Below are 19,214 nucleotides of genomic sequence, written 5' to 3'. Positions count from 1 at the left end.
GCATATTTACTTTCAGAGGGCTTTAGTTTACGTGAATAAAAAGCTATAGGGAAGAACTGTTTATCATATTACTGAAGTAGTATCCCTCTTACCCCTTGGTCTGAGGCGTCTGTTGCAATAAAAAAAATTCCTTATTTAAATCAGGGATTTTTAAGTTAGGTAAGCTGCATTTTCCGCTTTTAAGATATCGAACGCCTGTTGATGCTTTTCAGACCATAATAAATCTACGCTCTTCTTCGTAAGATCTGTTAAAGGAGCTGTCATGATTGAAGAGTTACATATTTACATACGATTGTAATACCCACTACAGCGCAAAAGTGCTGTGTCCCCCTTTTACGTTAATAAGTACCGGAAAGTTATGAATAGCCGACACCTTACCATGGACTACTTTTAAGACCTTGACCAGACACATAAAACCTAGATAAACATGTTCGGTTTTTAAAAAACTCACATTTAGATATTTTACTCTGAGATTATTTGTCTTTGTCTCTGTAGCACTAGCTCTACTTTATGTGAATGTACTTCTAAGGTATTAGAAAAGATTACAAGATCATCCATATAGGCATGTAGGTTATCCCCTAAAAGTCTCCAAACACTATATTGTAATTGGGGCGCAACGTAAGCCGGAGGCATACGTAAAAATTGATAATGTCCCCTGAGTGTGCTGAAAACGGTATATGAGGTACAAGCACTTAGGTAATGGTATCAGGTAAAAGCCTTTAAGTAAGTCCAAGTTGGTGAAAAAAAAATTTATTCTAACCTAACAGAGATAAGATGTCATCGGTACATCGCACTGGAAACTATCGGGAGTCGTTTCCTTGTTTAAGCGACAGAATCTACGCAGATACGCCAAGTCCGATCTTTTATGGCATGACATTTGAGGGAAAAATTATATGGGCTTGCTGAAAACGGTAAATATTAGGGCTTATTTGATTTCCTAATGACTCCTATTACTAACATTTTTCAACTTCGTCATTTATCTCTATTTTGAAATTTCATTGAGAGTCTATGCGAAGGTACGTATATAGCTTTATGTTTGTCCTTAGACCGTATTTTGTGTTAAATTACATCCGTTTTTTTTTCCAGAGATCACTCGCTAGTGGAGAAACTTCCTGGTATTCAGGTAGAAAGTAAAAAAAATTTCTGCTGAATCACCTCTGCTTGAATGACTTTACGGATATTACTTTAGATAGATTATCAGAGAGATTCATCCACGACTGGTTGGGCGTGATTAAAAATTAGCAACAATAAAAAATGCGATATTTATAACTTCCGTATCCACGATATGTATACTTTTAGGGCTTTGTTCGCGGAAATCGTTATATTTCAGAGTGTCGGGAAGGATTAAAAATTTCATTTCCCAGCAAAGTCTTTTTACACGCACTAAGACATTCGAGGGTGCATGCTTCTCGAGATTTTTGCGTGCAAAGTACGACTGCGGTTGTGGGAGAATTCTGTTGGGTCATTTGAACAATGTTACGATTTATGAGACAAATGTATAGTTCCTTTATATAAGTTATTATTTGATTAACTGTCTCATTTTTGTTCAAACGGATTTTAATATGTTTGAAGGTTTATAGGATTTTCCTTTGATAAACACGCCTTATTTTGCAGGATGTAAGATAATATTTTGTATACCCCTAGATGGATCTTACAATTACACTACATACAGATCAATGTTTTTTATAACTATAGAGGTATCTGTAAGCGCTTCGCTTATCCGGACTTCTCATTAGGGAAGTTCGAACAACAGACGGTGAGTCCGTAAATACAAGATATTACGTGTATTAAGAAATAAAACAAGATATTCTAATTTTTACGGCGCGTACAGTTGGGCTTAATCCACCAGTACTCATAATAACTTATGTATTAAAAAAAACGAAAACCTGCTCTGATTACTTTATACGGTCGTGTGTTTCATAGGAAAAATCCTTTTTAATTCAAAAAGATATCGGTATGTATGAACCAACATCGCTTTTTCCCCACTCTGCTAGAGTCGCTTATTGTGTGGAATTTGCTTCGCTTTGAAAACTTCGGCAGTTTTTTGACTAACCTTGACCGCTTGACTAGGTGACACAGTAACCGAGTTTGCTTGTTTGATTCTGAAAGGCTACTGTTTCTATTTCTTTTTTGTAATAATTAGGATCCTTCTCTTTATTACCATCGGCAACGATATTGTGTGTTTTTAGCATTATGTTGTTGGGTTACGTATACAGCAATGAATGACGAAACTATTAGAACTGAGCGATTACTAATAAGACAAGTTATCACTACTGCATACAATTTTAACTGTTTGTACTTCATTCTTTGCTAAAATTTTGAAATAGTGAGGGATCCTGGTCAGCGCATTTAGCCTGATGAAAGTTTTTTACAGACATGTTATTCCTTGCAATCCAGCCGTATTTTTAAAGTTAAGTTGAGTCATTGAGGTTCGATATTTTATATAACTCAAAAAACTCAAGGCTAAAACTGCGATCGGGACTTGCAAAGGAGCATTATTGTCATGACCCGAAATAGTGTTACCTCTAATTTATATAGATTTGTACGGGTGTTCCACTTGTTTTTGTGTGTTTTTTAATCACTACGGTGCTTAACGACCCTATCCATGCATCTGTATAAATACAGACGTCCACTGCGTAAACGCATATTCACTGTTTAATATGATTTGTTACGTAAGGGATTCATAATCACCCAAAATGATAAAATTAACATAGTATATGATTATGATATTTCAGTAGAACTTCTGGAAACAGACACTCAAAGATAAAAAACTCGCAGTAGCGAAATCTCAATGATGTAGATAATTTCTGTAATAAAGTAAGATTAAGAATGTCTCGTAACTCAGCCACAGGAATAACGAAATTCGACCTGCAAAGGAAACACTCAAAGTTACTTCCAAATGAATAAAAAATTGTACTTAGCTTGCTTTTGTGGGAAGTCACGGTGTTCCGATAACGACATCACACGGCCCTTGGTCCCTCCTTCTCTATTTAGCGGATGACCTGGTTTGGCTTCAGTTTCCCCCGTGCGCGTTGTTTCGATGATTCGAGCCCTTGAAAATCCGATGCTGCAGACGCGTTCGGTTTGTTTCTTCTTGCAGTGCCGGAAACGCTCACTAACGATGTTTTCTTGAATGATTCTAATGAGAGACGAAGCTTCCGTTGCCGTAGGAAAAGGACACGTCGGTTTTGTTTCTTGAAGTTATTCACTAACGATGATACTAAGTTGCTTGACGAATCTTGTTGTTTTCTGAAGTCGCTCACTAATGATGATACTAGGTTGCTTGAAGAATCTGCTGCTTTCGTCGTCGTTGACTTCATGATTTATTATTCTGTTTTTTCTTCGTAGGACGTTGTAGAGTTCTTCTGGTCCGCTGGCCACCAATATTAGGGCTAGTGCCTTGTATTTTAAGGCGCCCTATGAGGTAATGTTAGACTAGCGATAATCTATACGCTAAGTCGGTTGGTATTGCACTTCCATCTTCAATGGAGTGTCTGGGGTTTTGTAGATCACTTACGAAGTCGGTATTATCTTTACGACGATGTGTTAAACTCATGGTTCGGTGAGGTTCTTGTAGAAAACACAAGGTATAAAAAATAGTATATTCTTCTGAAGTTTTACATGATGAAGATCAGATATGATCGTACAAAGTCTTCTATGACGATAGCTTGATCGCTTCTGCCAATGATGATGGCTAATCCTATTCCTCTACATGATAAAGCTTAGGTAAAGAGGTACAGGTCTTCTAATGACGATCACTAACTCTGTTCTGCTGTCTACCATCTCTGTTACAAGTTATGAAGGAACAGCCAGTAGTTCGAACATATGAACATACTATCAGATGACATAGTTTCATACGAACACACAATCGAATGAGACACGCTACAGATCACGTAGGCCGTTTGAATAATAGGTCGGGGTAGTTGTCTCAAGCAGGGAGCTTGGACTAATGTTTATAAACAATTGAATGACTACAGGTGACGGCATGTTATCTTAGCTTACATACTTATTGTATACGTCATCTTTAGCGTCTCTAGTCTGATCACATTCCTGCAAGCAATCTGGTTGACCTCTTTAGTTTTAGATTTTTATATATATGGACTAACATTCCATATTTTTATTATGTAAACACTTACATATATATATATAATAATTCATGTGTGTGTAAAATGATTTAATATAGAAAGATTATCACTATCTTTAGTGTAATAACCCGATAGTTTACTTCATATAGATATCACCAGAATGTTTAAGGGCAAACGAATGGGTGGTTTGCATTGTTTTGGTTTATGTGTGGTCATACAGTAATATTCTTGCAATTATTCTGTCGTTTGTAGTAAAAATGGTTATGATGTAAGTTTAAACATGGCAAAGTCAGACTTTCTTTTAAGAATACAGTTTAATGAATCTAAAAATAAATATGATTCATAAGTTATTAAAGATAGTAACTATCCTCAATTTGCAGGAAACTCAAAATTAATAATTATGCTAATGAACTACACAGGCTAAATTTAAGTTTGCAAGAGTAAACATAAAAGTTGTAATGAAATTAGTTTTGGGGAAAATCTGAAGGGCATTTTTATCACCTATTTTTGGTGGGTCGGGGTCTGTCGTAAGGAATATTGTCTATTATATAGGGCAAGTTAAAAAAAAATTTTCACGTCTACCATGGCTATATATATCGATTCGGCCAACCTGAAGTCCTAATTTCTCCTCAGTCAGCTGGGCGCTGGTTCGAACCCACGAAAGAACGAAATTATTATCAACTAAAATAATTCCCCTTATGATAACATAGGGAGAGTGGGGTAAGAAGGCCCCATTAAGGAGAAATGCTTATATCGTCTACAGTATTGCAGCTATTGACCTAATAGAGATATTTCTAGGAGGCTTTGTTTTTGGTGTATGAACGATCATAATCATGAGAAGCTGTTAGCAATTTAAGATAGTAAAAACACGACCTAAAAAAAAGAACAGAGGGGGCCTTTTACCCCATAGGTGGGGTAAGAAGCCCAGGGTGGGGGCTTTTTGCCCCATACCTAAGATATTGTGGTACTTCATGAGAACAACCATTTATATTGAAAAGTAGGCGTCTGTTTTTGCTAAATATAAAGAATTTAACCTGTAACACAAAAATATTCAAGAATAATGTTGAAAAATATAATTATTAATCTTAGAATTCTTAGTTTCTTGTAAAACTTAGGAGCTTTTTGGTATTCGTAAGAACTGAAATTAGTTAAACTGTAAAATAAATTAACACTTCCTCTACATGACAGCTGTAATAGCACTATTAGAAATAAATTTACTTTATTTATATAGCACCAAGAATAACAAATAAAAGTAATAAAGAATAAATTTTACATAAGAACAAGAATGACACAAGTAAAAAAGGTAGACTAATTTCCTTTACATTACTCCATTCTCTCTGGCTTAAGTGTTGTGACTGTGGTGGCCATCTGGAATTGTAATGTGCTTTTCTTTTCAACTTGGCTTAACAATTTTAACAAAGTGATGTAGCCAGTCTACGAAACAATCAACATCAGACCATCCATTTGCTGTGCATCTAGCAATTGATCCAGGTGGCCTGCCGATCAAAAGTAGTGGAGTCATCCTTTTACGGGCAAATATAAATACAGGAGGAAGATAAACTCCAGCTGCATTCATTGCACAAATAAGATGTAGTCTGTCCTCTTTCACAACTGGTTACACGTCCAACTGATCAGATGTGGTAAAAAGCCCCCTCCTGGGCTTCTTGCCTGAAAGCGTGGTGGGTCTTTTGCCCCACATGTCATTTTTTTTAAGAAACAAACTCCACCTTTACCCCAGTTACGTTTTCAAGTATAAATTGCAGTGCACGATATTGCTTAGTTCTCATTTAAAGTATCTGTAGTTAAAGTACTGACTTTACTGACAAGATGTCTGTACAGGATATCCCTGATATAGCACGCATAGTTACATGAAATGTGTCCAAATGAAGAAAAAATAAAATAACTGCTGGCTGTTTCCCATTCTAGATCTCCCGACTGTTTGGTACAGAAAGCTTCAAGCAGATGGTGTTACTGTACTGATCAGCTCACTAAGTTACTATGATATGTAATAAGCAAGAAAATAAGGGGGGGGGGGGTGCCTTTTACCTCACGGGGGCCTTTTTTTACCCCACTCTACCTGCATGAAAAAATATTAATTCCAAGGTAGAGCGAACTGGATATTAAAGGATATTAATTTTGTTGTTCGATGTATGTATATGAATCACGGTGATGTGATAAAAGATTCACAAACACACACGCACACACACACACACAGAAACACACACACACACACACAACACACATATATATATATATATATATATATATATATATATATATATATATATATATATATATATATAGACGGCAAAACTACTGGGCCGAATGGACCATATAATGTAGATTATAGATTTATGCGGGATGGCTTTTAGCCAGGTGCCATTTTGATCCGGATATCCGGCCATGCTAACATCCTTATTATTATTCGTAGAGAAAAAAGAAAGATTTATTTTGATAGAACGTATCAGGAAGATTCCAAATGTGCTATTATTATCTTTTGCGATGAAAAATATGGATGATAGCGGATGGGTTTTACCCGGGCACCTCTCGATCTGAATATCCAGCCGGACATCCGGCCTTCCTGGCTTCTTTAATATTAGCTGTATAGAAAAAAGAAAACATAATCCGATAGCGCTTTTCACGACGATTGCAAATATACTCTTGCCTTTCTTCTATGATGAAAAATACAGTAACTTTACTGTTCAAACTATGCTGGCCTATGGTTGGCAGCTTCCCACACACACACACACACACACACCACACACATATATATACGTATATATATATATATATATATATATATATATATATATATATATATATATATATATGTGTGTGTGTGTGTGTGTGTGTGTGTGTGTGTGTGTGTGTGGTGTGGATATGCTCTTACCTTTCTTCTATGATGAAAATATAGTAACTTTACAGTTCAAACTATGCTGGCCTATGGTTGGCAGCTTCCCACACACACACACACGTATATATATATACTATATATATATATATATATATATATATATATATATATATATATATATATATTGTAGGTTTTCTTACGTCCTGCAGTGAATGATAATTAACTCTGCGTTTCGTTACAAGGAAATGAATGTTTGTCATAAAAAGACAATTTTACTGACAACTACCTCTCCGTCCCATTGATTGAGCCCCCTCGATATGGGACCACCTTGACGTGGTGAGGGGGCTCTTGAACCCCAGGAATTAGTTCCTGGGTTTGAGTCCAAGAGTCTCATATTTTTTTGTATATTTTCATTTGGAGTAATATTGTGGAATTTTCCACCTTCAGTAAAATTTATTGGACCTGACGAATGGGAAAAGATATCATAGTTGGATTTGGTTTATATCTGAAGCTAAATAGTGGGAGCTGTGGTAGGATCATCAACTACCCAATAATGTTCGGACCTGAGAGATATCAGATTGATAACTCAAGGGCGGAACTATTCTTCAGGGCTGGACCACGGATTCCAGGGGGGTCTAGTCCTGGGGATAGGACTCTCGGCATTCTTTCCGGTTTGCCCATAACATGGTTAGGGTGGGGATGATTGTATTCATGTAATATTCTCAGTCCTAGCAAGCGGGTTTGGCTTACACTTGCGCCACTCTAACCATGTTGTGCCATCCCCAGTGGGGTAGGGTAGGGACGCGGACATTTGGGAGTCGGCTCTCACTTGTGCCATTGGTGGAAGAATAAACTTTATGAAAGGCTGATGATATTTTTTTAATATTTTCAGGTTTAATTTTTCTAATTTTTTTAATATAAAGCTTTTATGACTTGTAACCACAAGGATTCTAGTACCCCTGGTCCCTTTGATGATGATTTGGCACAGATGACGACCCATGACATGAACTTGACCGTGGATATGGAATGCTCCAGTGGTGGTACTACCTCTCAGGGTAGTCGTCACAAATTGAAAAGAAACCATTGTGGGAACACAGTGGATAGTTGAGGGTGTTGCATGTAAAGCACATTACCTTGGAATGTGACTATGAGACGCTCTCTGTTTCGTTTGGTAGTTATGGCAAAATAGAAGAATTGAGGATGAACTACGATGAAAGTGAGAAAAAATGGGAGGCATGGCTGACTTTTGAAAAACATGAAGCTGCACTCAAAAGCCAGCAGCAGTATCAATAACATAACGATTTGTAAAAAGATTTTCAAGGGAGCACTGACCGACAGGGCCCCTAAAAATATGGATATTTACAGACCATCACAATGGGTACAAGTGGCTCAGCCAAACTTGAATGAGGATGACACTTTTGAAAGAACACCAAAACCTCCAATGTGGTTGGTAGTAACTGCTAGGGAGGAAAATTATAATTACTACAAATTTGGCAGATACATCCAAAAAAAGGTTGGCTGTATTGACATGGGGAACATCTCAAGGTTTGGCAAAGGCAGTGTCCTAATTCATGCTAAATCAAAGACACAATCATACATGCTGACAATGAAGAAATTCGAGAACGATGATATGATAAAAGAAATTAGACCACACATGAATTTTAGTTATGGTAAAGGAGTGGTATTTGATAGAGACCTTTGTGAATTGACAGAAAGAGAAATATTAGAAATCAGTCCAACTTCTGTATGGAAGGTAAAAAAGGTTCCAAAGGCAAATATGGTCATTTTAACGTTTGATGACTCTGATGTATCATCTTATATCAATTTTGGAAACGAAGGGTGGGTCAAGTCAAACCATTTTTATCCAAACCTCTGCAGTGCTACAAACTGTTTTCAATATGGCCATCCATCCAGATTCTGTAAAAACGATAAAGTTTGTAATAATTGCTCGGCTCCTGAACATGGTCCTTGTTAGAAACATCCAAAATGTATTAACTGTGAAGAGAATCATACCCCATTCAATAAAAAGTGCAGCCAATATAAACATGAAGAGGCAGCTATACGTAAAGCTAATGCTGAACATATAAGTATTAGTTACGCCAGGAAGTTAATTGGTCAGACAAAGACCTATGCTATGGCTCTAAATTCTGTAGCCCCCATGAAAACTAAAGCACCTAGACCTGCAGTAAAACCTAGAACTATTGAAACCCAGTCATCTGATCTAGGTGACAGGCCGGCTAGGGTTGAAGCACCCCTATCCAAGAAAGATGTGCCTGCTGTTATAGACTCCTCTCCAGATGATGAAATCCTCCCTATGTCTATCCCATCTCTTCAGCAAGAAACCCATGATGTAATGGAACAAGAACAAACTAGAAGGCCAAAAAGAGAGAGAACTCCTTCATCCTCTCCTCCACCTGCTCAAAGGGTGGAGATATCCAAACCCCATAAAAAATATAACAAAAATGAAGATGCTCCTGCCCCTGAAACAACCAAGGAATCAAGTTCCTTGGATAAAAAGAAAATAGTAGTGGAAGTCCACTCTCCTCCATATCAAAACACTAATAAAAAACAATCATAAGCCACATATCTCAAGACAATCTAAAGAAACTCTTATAAAGTCCCATACGGAAAATAAACAAAAAAACTAGTATAGATCAATATAGAATTTTCCTTGGTAGATCCTAGCACTAAAATTCAATCTGGACATTTTACAATGGAACTGTAAAGGACTAAGGACTCGTTCAGAAATATTAAAGGTATTACTGAGTGAGCATAACCCAGGGGTTGTATGTCTTCAAGAAACTAAATTTGGGGATTCAGTATACAATCCAGGTGTAAACTATGAAATCTACAAAATGAGCCCCACTGATGGGGATCGCGCCAATGGAGGTGTTGCAATAATTATTACTAAAGCATTGCAACATTTTATGGTTCCCCTGAACACCCAGCTTCAAGCAATTGCTATCTGGGCTACTTTTGACCGTGAAATCACAATCTGCTCTCTTTACCTTCCCCCAAGATGTAGGTTCACTCTTGGGGACATTCAAGGATTAATCAATCAACTACCTCCTCCTTTTTTACTACTTGGTGATTTTAATTCTCACAATCCACTTTGGGGTGGAGATTTTTTAGACACAGAGGGTAGGATCATTGATGACATTGTTAATAATAATGATCTTACACTTTTTAATGATGGTACTATGACATACCATAATCTCTACACAGGTGGTTCATCTGCTATAGACTTAAGTATTTGCTCTTCTTCTCTCTATCTTGATTTTAATTGGTCTGTAGATGTGTTTCTACATGACAGTGATCACTTTCCCATTCATCTTAAGTTTGTGAGAAATGCCCCCTCGATTTGTCCTATCAAATGGAAGGAAAAGGAAGCAGATTGGGTAAAATTTCAAGAAGGCATTAACCTATCCCAGGAATTTGAATCCTTCAAATGCCATATAAAGGCTTATGAGTACTTTGCCTCCGAAATATTGAATAGTGCTGAAAATTCAATACCTAAAACCAAAGGGAAACCACACAGACCTGCTGTCCCTTGGTGGGATAAAACCTGTGGTAATTTGAGGAAAATTACCAGGAAATGTTACAGGCGTTATAAATCCAGTCAGTCTGCAACAGCAAAATCTATTTACCAACGAGCTATGGCAAAACAGCGAAAATATCTTAAAAAAGTAAAAAGAGAATCCTGGCTTTTTTTATATAAATGGCATAAATTCCAAGACCCCAACCAGATTGATCTGGAAAAAGATTAGAAAGCTAAGTGGCAAGTATGTTCCAACACCAACACCCTGTTTGAAAATCAATGGAGACCTTGTCACCAAGCCTAATGAAGTTGCTGAAAAACTGGGTGAGCATTTCTCCGAAGTATCGAGTTCCAGGAACTATTCAACTCGGTTTCAGAATATTAGGAATTCAGCCATTTCCCTTAATTTAAATTCTGGAAATGGTGAATCTTATAATTCCAAGTTAACTTTGAGGGAATTAAGGGATGCTCTGTCATCATCTGTATCAGTATCCCCTGGGAATAATAACATTCTTTATAGCATGCTGAAAAATCTCCCAGAATCGGCTAAATCTTATCTCCTTAAAATCTTTAACAAAATATGGGAAACTGGTATTCTCCCCCCTTCATGGAAGATTACAATCATTGTTCACATAAAGAAACCATTGAAAGATCCTCATCTTCCTACAAGCTATCGGCCAATATCTCTTACAAGTTGTGTATGCAAATTGTTTGAGAAAATGGTGAATTCTAGATTGATGTGGCATATAGAAAAAAATGGTTTGTTATCATCTGTCCAATATGGATTCAGGAGAAATCGTTCCACTGTGGGCCCACTAATAAGATTATCAACCCAAATTCAGCAAGGTTTCTCAAAACGCTGTCAGACTATAGGAGTCTTCTTCGACCTTGAAAAAGCTTATGACACTACTTGGCGTTTTGGTATAATTATGCAGCTTCATGACATGGGAATACGAGGTAATATGTTAAATTTCATCAGGTCATTTCTAAGTGATAGACTCATTAAAGTAAGAATTGGAAACACCTTGTCTAATGCTTTTGAGCTAGAGGAGGGTGTCCCACAAGGCAGTGTGTTGAGTGTCACTTTATTTGCTGTGGCTATAAATAGCATTGTTGAATGTGTGTCTCCTCCAGTAAAGACATCTTTGTTTGTGGATGACCTTGCTATTTATGTCACTAGTTATGATGCTATTGCAGCTTGTAATTTTCTGCAAAAGTCAGTTAATGCAATCAGCAATTGGGCTGATGACAATGGCTTTCGATTCTCCCCTAATAAAACTGTGGCAGTTCGTTTTACTAGGTGTACCCGAAAGGAAACCATCCCAAATATTAGGCTGAAAGACACACTAATACCATATGAGGAGGAGGTGAAGTTTTTAGGAATGATTTTTGATAAGAAATTAACATTGACTCTTTGAAAATTAAGGTGAAGAAGTCCCTTAACATTTTAAAGGTAGTTTCAGGTTTTGATTGGGGTGCTGATAAGAGGTCACTTTTACGGTTATATGACTCTTTATGTAAATCAAAGCTTGAGTATGGTTGCCAAGTCTACTCTTCAGCAAGTGCAAGCAACAAGCTTAAGGAGTTGGATGTAGTTCATCATGCTGGTCTGAGAATATGTTCTGGAGCATTCAAAACATCTCCAGTTGACAGCTTATATACCGACACAGAAGAGCTCCCTCTAGACTTACGTCGAGAGGAACTGGGACTGCGGTATATGTTCAAACTAATAGGTTCCCCAGAAAACCCGGCAGCATCTATCCTTAACCAAAAAAATTCACAGCAGTTTGCAAATGCTAGAGCATCCAAGCCTTTTCATGTGAGAATTAATGCTGCAGCTGACAGTTTGCCTATTAAAGACCAAAAAATTAAGGCAATACATTGCTCTAAGCTGCCTCCTTGGTTGACCCCAGAACCATCGGTCTTTAAAAAAACTGTGGTTAAAAAATCTGTTAATGTCCAAGAAGTGAAGGCTTTTTTTCTTGATCATGACCGAAAGCATTTGGGTTCTGTTAAACTTTTTACTGATGGATCAAAGACATCAAGTGGTGTTGGTTGTGCTGTTGTTCATAGTAATAACTCGTATGTGGGCAGACTTTCAAATAATGCATCCATGTTTACAGCTGAATTAACTGCATTAGCCAAATCTCTTGAGATTGCTTCTACTCTACAGGGTAATAATTTCACCATTTACTCAGATTCTTATAGTGCACTCATGGCCATTCAGCAGTATAACCCTAAACATCCAATTGTTCAACATATTCAAGAATGGTTATATAGGCTTGCTTCCAAATTCAAATCTGTCCAGTTTTGCTGGGTTCCTTCCCATGTGGGTATTGCTGGTAACGAACTTGCTGACCATGAAGCAAGAGATGTCATTAATAAAGAAGACATTCTCTTCCACCATATTCCTTCCACTGACAGGAAATGGACTATTCGTTCATATGTTAAAAATAAATGGCAAGCACGTTGGTCGTCTCCCCATCTGGCCAACAATAAAAAGTACAAGAAAATCCGACAAAGTATTGAACATTGGCCCTCTGGTTTCCAACAAAATCGTAGGGTATAAACTGTATTATGTCATCTAAGAATTGGCCATACTCGATTGACCCACCGATTCCTGTTGGAGGGGGTACCTGCACCAGTCTGTATGCAGTGTGACTCTCCTCTTACTGTGGAACACATTATATGCCATTGTCATAAGTATTCTGCGGCACGACAGAGACATGGGTTAGTGGGCAGGGATATAGTAGAACTGCTTGGTCTGGATGTAGCTGTTAATAGAATTGTTGGATTCCTTAGAGACATTAACCTTTTTAATGAAATTTAATATTGACCGCCCGGTACGTTGCAAAGTGTAGTGTATACACTAAAGTTGTTTATATAAGCATACTTATAAGAATATGAGTATGTGTACGGTATATGTATGTATAAGTTTTTTACTCTTGTTTGCACTCACGAAGTTATAATTTTAATATAGGATATCCCTTTTTATCATAATTTTAAAATCGCCTGTATTTATTTATTTTATAAAATCATCAACATAAATATTCATGTCAAACCAGTTTCATCATAGCGCTGAATAATCCCTATGGATTCCAGTGCTTGGCTTCAAGCCTAAATGATATATTCCATTCCATTCCATTCCCATTGATTGAGCAGTGTCCTGAAGAATGCGGATACTGAATATTTTTTTTCTCCAACACATGGGGAACATTTTCATCCTATTAGAATCATCATTGGTGTATCGAGGAAAGATGGAAACGTTTGGCAAACACATCCTTTTATTCAGAAGAGAATGCTACTTGGTCCCTTTGAAGTACCAAGATGATTTAGATCCGATGTGACGTATCCTCCCTTCCTTCATTTGAGGCATTCGCTAAGAATTTTCTTCAATTAATAAGATTCTATCAGAGAAATAATCTGGAGGCGTTTGGTACTATTGACCAAAGGAGACTGAATGTGGTGTTAAGTAAAATAATTTTTAAAGTTAGAAGCAGATAGGGTGTAAATGAAAAGATTAGTAAACTTGGAAAATTTACTTTGATCTATTGAATTTCAAGGAATATAAGACCAATTTGACTGTTAAAACATAATATCATGGTGTAATTTGGATTAATTTGTTCAGAAATAAAACGTGATTAATACATTTCATGAATTAATTGTAGGAGCAGACACTGACTGCATTTAATGCAATGTAAAATATGAACATAGAATACATATTGTCCATTTGATCAGATTTTGAACATTGAGGTAAATGAACCTTAATTTTCATTTGAAATTCTTTAGCAATTGATGCGTAACTGTGTTTTTTTCAGTTCTACGAAACAACTACGGACAGCTAGCAATGGGTCACCTTTTAAGGTAAGATAACAAATGAATCTTCTGTTTTGTTTTCCTTTGTCGCAAATATTCGAGGATTACCTGTGAACGCTAATTTTTGAATGCGTAAAGAGAATACGGAGTCAATTCGCCATTATTGAAGTGAAAAGTGTATGTTAAGATAGGTTGAAGAAGAAACCGTTGAAAGAGATCGAAATAAATTCTTGACAAAGTATATATAAACCAGCAAGGGTTGAAATGACAAAGATGCGATAAAAAGAGAAAAAGACGATAGGTTGGTAAATGTTGGTATAACTCGGAATTTTTGAGAGACAAGAGGAGATGATGACAGCCAAAGGACCGCATTGAAAAAGTAAGAAGAGGTGCTAGGTGAAGTGAGGTGGGTAGTCGTGGAGTTGGATTGTCTTTGTATGGCTATGAAAAGGTTGACTTTGTGAAGTTTCCTATATTGGAGCTACATCCATTATTAAGTCGGAAAATTAACTTGTAGACATTTATTTAGTTATCCTCTGCCAGAGCGCCCCCCCCCCCCCCCCCCCCCCCCACCCCCCCCCCCCCCCCCCCCCTCCCCACACACCTTATACACAGCCTTTATTAATGGAACTAACTTATTTATGAAGACAGATGGAATATGTGCAAGGCGAGTGTACATGGATGTGAAGGATTCGTACAAAGCGATTGCGAGTAATTGTCGTCATTTACTTTAACAAGTTATTAAATGTAATTATGGTTAGTTTGTAGGTTTCTGCTTCTACTTTGATTTATGTATTATTACGAATTGTTTCTTGTCTTTAGAGCATAATTGAAATAATTCTAAAATTATTACAAATCGAAGTACCTCATAGAATCGTGACCAGCAGCATAATCTTTATGTCCACTAAAAAGAAAAAAAATCATAGTTACTTTTGGAACATAAAGCTGCCTTCTCCCGTAATGAATCTTATACAAGGAGTTCAGTATTTCTTTACATTTCACTGCCTTACTAATGGAATCATACTTTTTACCTTTAAGAACAATTTAGGACGGCCACTGCACTTGGTTACTTTAAAAACTTTCATAGAAAAAATGGCCTTTACTTCCTTAGTTATTTTGTTACTTATCCGGAAACAGTAATGAGAAACGGAATATGGCCCGTTAATCTTTCGCCGAGTCTGGTCAAGTCATCCGAAGAGAAACGAGGCAATATGGAAAAGAAAGTAAATAAACAAGAAAGTATTCTAAGTTTCCTTTAGTCTTACGGGCTGTTAATGTTGTAGTTCTATAGGTATTATCGGTGATAGGCGTAATATTGGTATATAAGAAGATTTCGTATGAGATTGTGCCACTCTTGTTATAGATTATTTCCTTAGTTCGCTAGGTTTATGCCTTGCCCTGTGTATGTGATCGGTGCACTTGTAAAGAATTGCCAGGTAATGATTGATAGCATTCGTATTTAATAGTTCATATTCTTTTATGAACAAAGTGATGTTATTCTGACAATTCAAAATGACTATGAGAATATCAACAGTAAAAACGATGTGGATTTAGAATAGTATGTACACATTCCAGAGTTACGTATTTAATAAATTATCAAGGAAGTTACTAAATGCACAATGCAAACGTCAAGTAAGCTTAGTATTCATATGCATACAAAATGCCCAGCACAAAGAACGACACACACAACCCACAACAAAATGAAATCCCTCACGAAACCCAAGAGTCCCGTGAATCGAATATTAGGAACTCTCTATTTATGTCAGTGGTAACAATTCTTGCCGGGCCCATTGGTATGCCAGTGTGAGTCAAGGTTATTGCTCTCGTCTATATATGGGAATGAAAAACCATTGGCAAGGAATAGCAATCGTGCTAAAGAAGGTTGATTTGTACTTGCTTCTTTGAACTGTGGACATACCTGCTGCCTTGTGTATTCTTGTTCTCCTTGGCTTTAAGCCTTGACATACATTGCTTATGTGAAGTGTTTATTATTATTATTATTATTATCGTAGTGAGGGTTTGAAAGAAGTTATTCATTTATTTAGGGTTATTGTCTATTATCATTCAGTTTCCTGATGACAAATGTGTGTGTTTGACTTATTTTCTTATGAATTATGTTATCTGCATGTGGATCAGGTGTTATAGCTCTTTTCCATTGTTGAAACAAAGAATCAGTCGTTAGACCCTACAACTTTATTAATTTATTTAAATTTCGACAAACTTTTCATTTACCTATTAACTTTACTTTTATTATGAAAGGTAATAATCCGTTTAGCAATGCAAAGTATATATGAAACACTAAATGGGATTTTACCAATTTCATAATATTTACGTTAAGAAATATTTCCCATTCGTTTCATTAATCTAAAGAAATAAAAGGCAATTGCTGTCCATCTATTTGTCTGTCTGTTCGCTTTGCACGCCAAGACTATGAAAGCTAGAACTAACAAATTCTTACCATAGACTTCCCTCCCCCCAGAAAGGTTGTAGTTAAAATCTGATGTTCAAGGGCCGTTTCTAAGAAGCTCTTAACCCCTCTTGTTCATACCCCCTCATTTTCTACGACTTTTGGAGTTGACAGCAAACTTTCGGATTTTTCACAACTTCTTTGACTCGGTACGAATAATGTAATAACGATAGGGAATTTTCAAACCTTCTGTGGCTCGATAGGATTCCAAGTGATTACTTATTCTGAAAATGATTGCTTAATCCACCCTGCAGGGGATGTCATCACGGACGGCATACTCCTTTTTATCCCGAGCAACGCCGGTTACAGCTGCTAGTGAAACACATAAAGGGAAGATCATATTGCAGTCACTAACTAATGATTCACGATAATTTATTATTATTATTATTTGATGATATGATGTCGTTCTTAGTGATGGCCATCGTAGTCTTTTTCCTTTGTTTTCAGGTCATCTTTTATTGGAGCAGTTCACTTTTTATGAGCGTTATCGTCAGACGTATGTGAGATTTAGACGAAAGAAACCATAAAGAAAATGTTACTGAAGTTATTTAAAATTTATCAGCGCGTCGCCTTTGTTTTATCGCTTATTGTCAAAGTCCGATGATGCAAATATGTCTGACTCTTCCAATAATTTTAATCATCATTCAATTTTATAAGCCCAGTAATTTCAGTTAATAATTCTCGAGGTGCAATAATTACAGCATCATTAACTCACACATACCAAAAGAAAACATTACTTACAAGTAAGGCAATAGTTTCTTCACTCTTGCAAACCGTTGATGCACTCGAGTAACATTGCATTAAGTGGAGAACACTTGACGAAACTTCGAACTTTTAACATTTTGGACACTACATCGATGTATTATCCTGTAAGGCAATAATGGAATATTAGACAGTAATATTGAAATAGTTTTTTATTATGATCTCTCAGACTTAATTAGGTGAAAGTCTTATTTTTTATAAGAATGGATATTTGTTTATCGGGAAGTGTCTGCTGGTCGCAAAGTTATTTTTTATGCAGAGCATTCGATACTTCTGGTTGTGTGTGTGTGTGTGTGTGTGTGTGTGTATCTCTCTCTCTCTCTCTCTCTCTCTCTCTCTCTCCTCATTACATTTGTAAGCTTAGGATTTTTGTGAATCTAGTTAAGACACACATCTTTCCACAACTATGTAATGGATGAATCAACTGATTTACACACACAGACACACAAATATGTGTATATATATATATATATATATATATATATATATATATATATATACACATATTTGTGTGTCTGTGTGTGTAAATCAGTTGATTCATCCATTACATAGTTGTGGAAAGATGTGTGTCTTAAACTAGATTCACAAAAATCCTAAGCTTACAAATGTAACGAGAGAGAGAGAGAGAGAAGAGAGAGAGAGAGAGAGAGAGATACACACACACACACACACACACATATATATATATATGTGTGTGTGTATATATATATATATATATATATATATATATATATATATATATATATGTATGTATGTAGATACATACATATGTATGGCACATTTTAAAGACTTAGGAACAGTTGCCTTTGAAAACAGAGAAGTGTGAAGTGTATACATTTATTTAACATTAATTAATTAATTGTGTGGTTCAGATGGGTCCCATGTCATTATTCTAGAGACGGGATTCTCTAAAGACTTGACTATCGAAATGTGGTGGTTGACAATTTGAGAGTTTGGAGTGATTACTCTGACAAATTCAGGAGAGTAGAATGATAATTTACAGTTCTTTTTGTGGGTCAGACTTAGTTCTTAACATGACCTTTTTTAGTCACTTTGTTCCATTTTATGTTCATCTAGTTTGGGAAATAAATGGCATATTTTTGTATTTACGTGAATTCATTAGCCTAATTTGATATTGCTTGCAGAGAGAGGTGGCCAGCTACTGAAAGGTAAAAGTTGCCACTTGTTTAGTTTGATTAGGGGTTATAGTTAATTGGCAGCGTCTAAAAAGCTTTTTATACATTTATATGCTGTAGGAACGCTTTCGAAGAGACTGGTGGCTAGTTAGACATATATTCTTATGGAGGAAAAGGGTTATAGTTATGTCACAGGCAACTCGGGGTTTTCTTTGTTTATTCAAGGTTTTTATGTTTGGAGCGTTGAGTCTCTCTCTCTCTCTCTCTGCATCTTAGACAGTTTAGCTTGTTAGTGATTCGTGAAAACTAGTGTTCCGAAGTTATGGGGAGAAAGTTTAAATTTTGGCGTATTAAAGTGATTATTGTGTTTGGTGAATACGTTACGCACATTTTGCAATGCGAATACAAGTTTGGGTTCCAGTCATATGAAGATGTGAGTGTAATTTCATAGTTTGACTAGGGGTTATATATACATGCACACATAACATGGAAAGCGCTGGAAATCAACGTTAATTACGTTTCCTCTTGGCCAGGTGGATAACTTTAGCTCGTTCTG

This window comes from Macrobrachium nipponense, chromosome 11, assembly GCF_015104395.2.
Source record: "Macrobrachium nipponense isolate FS-2020 chromosome 11, ASM1510439v2, whole genome shotgun sequence".
Classification (NCBI taxonomy): domain Eukaryota; kingdom Metazoa; phylum Arthropoda; class Malacostraca; order Decapoda; family Palaemonidae; genus Macrobrachium; species Macrobrachium nipponense.
This window is presented reverse-complemented; position numbering follows the sequence as displayed.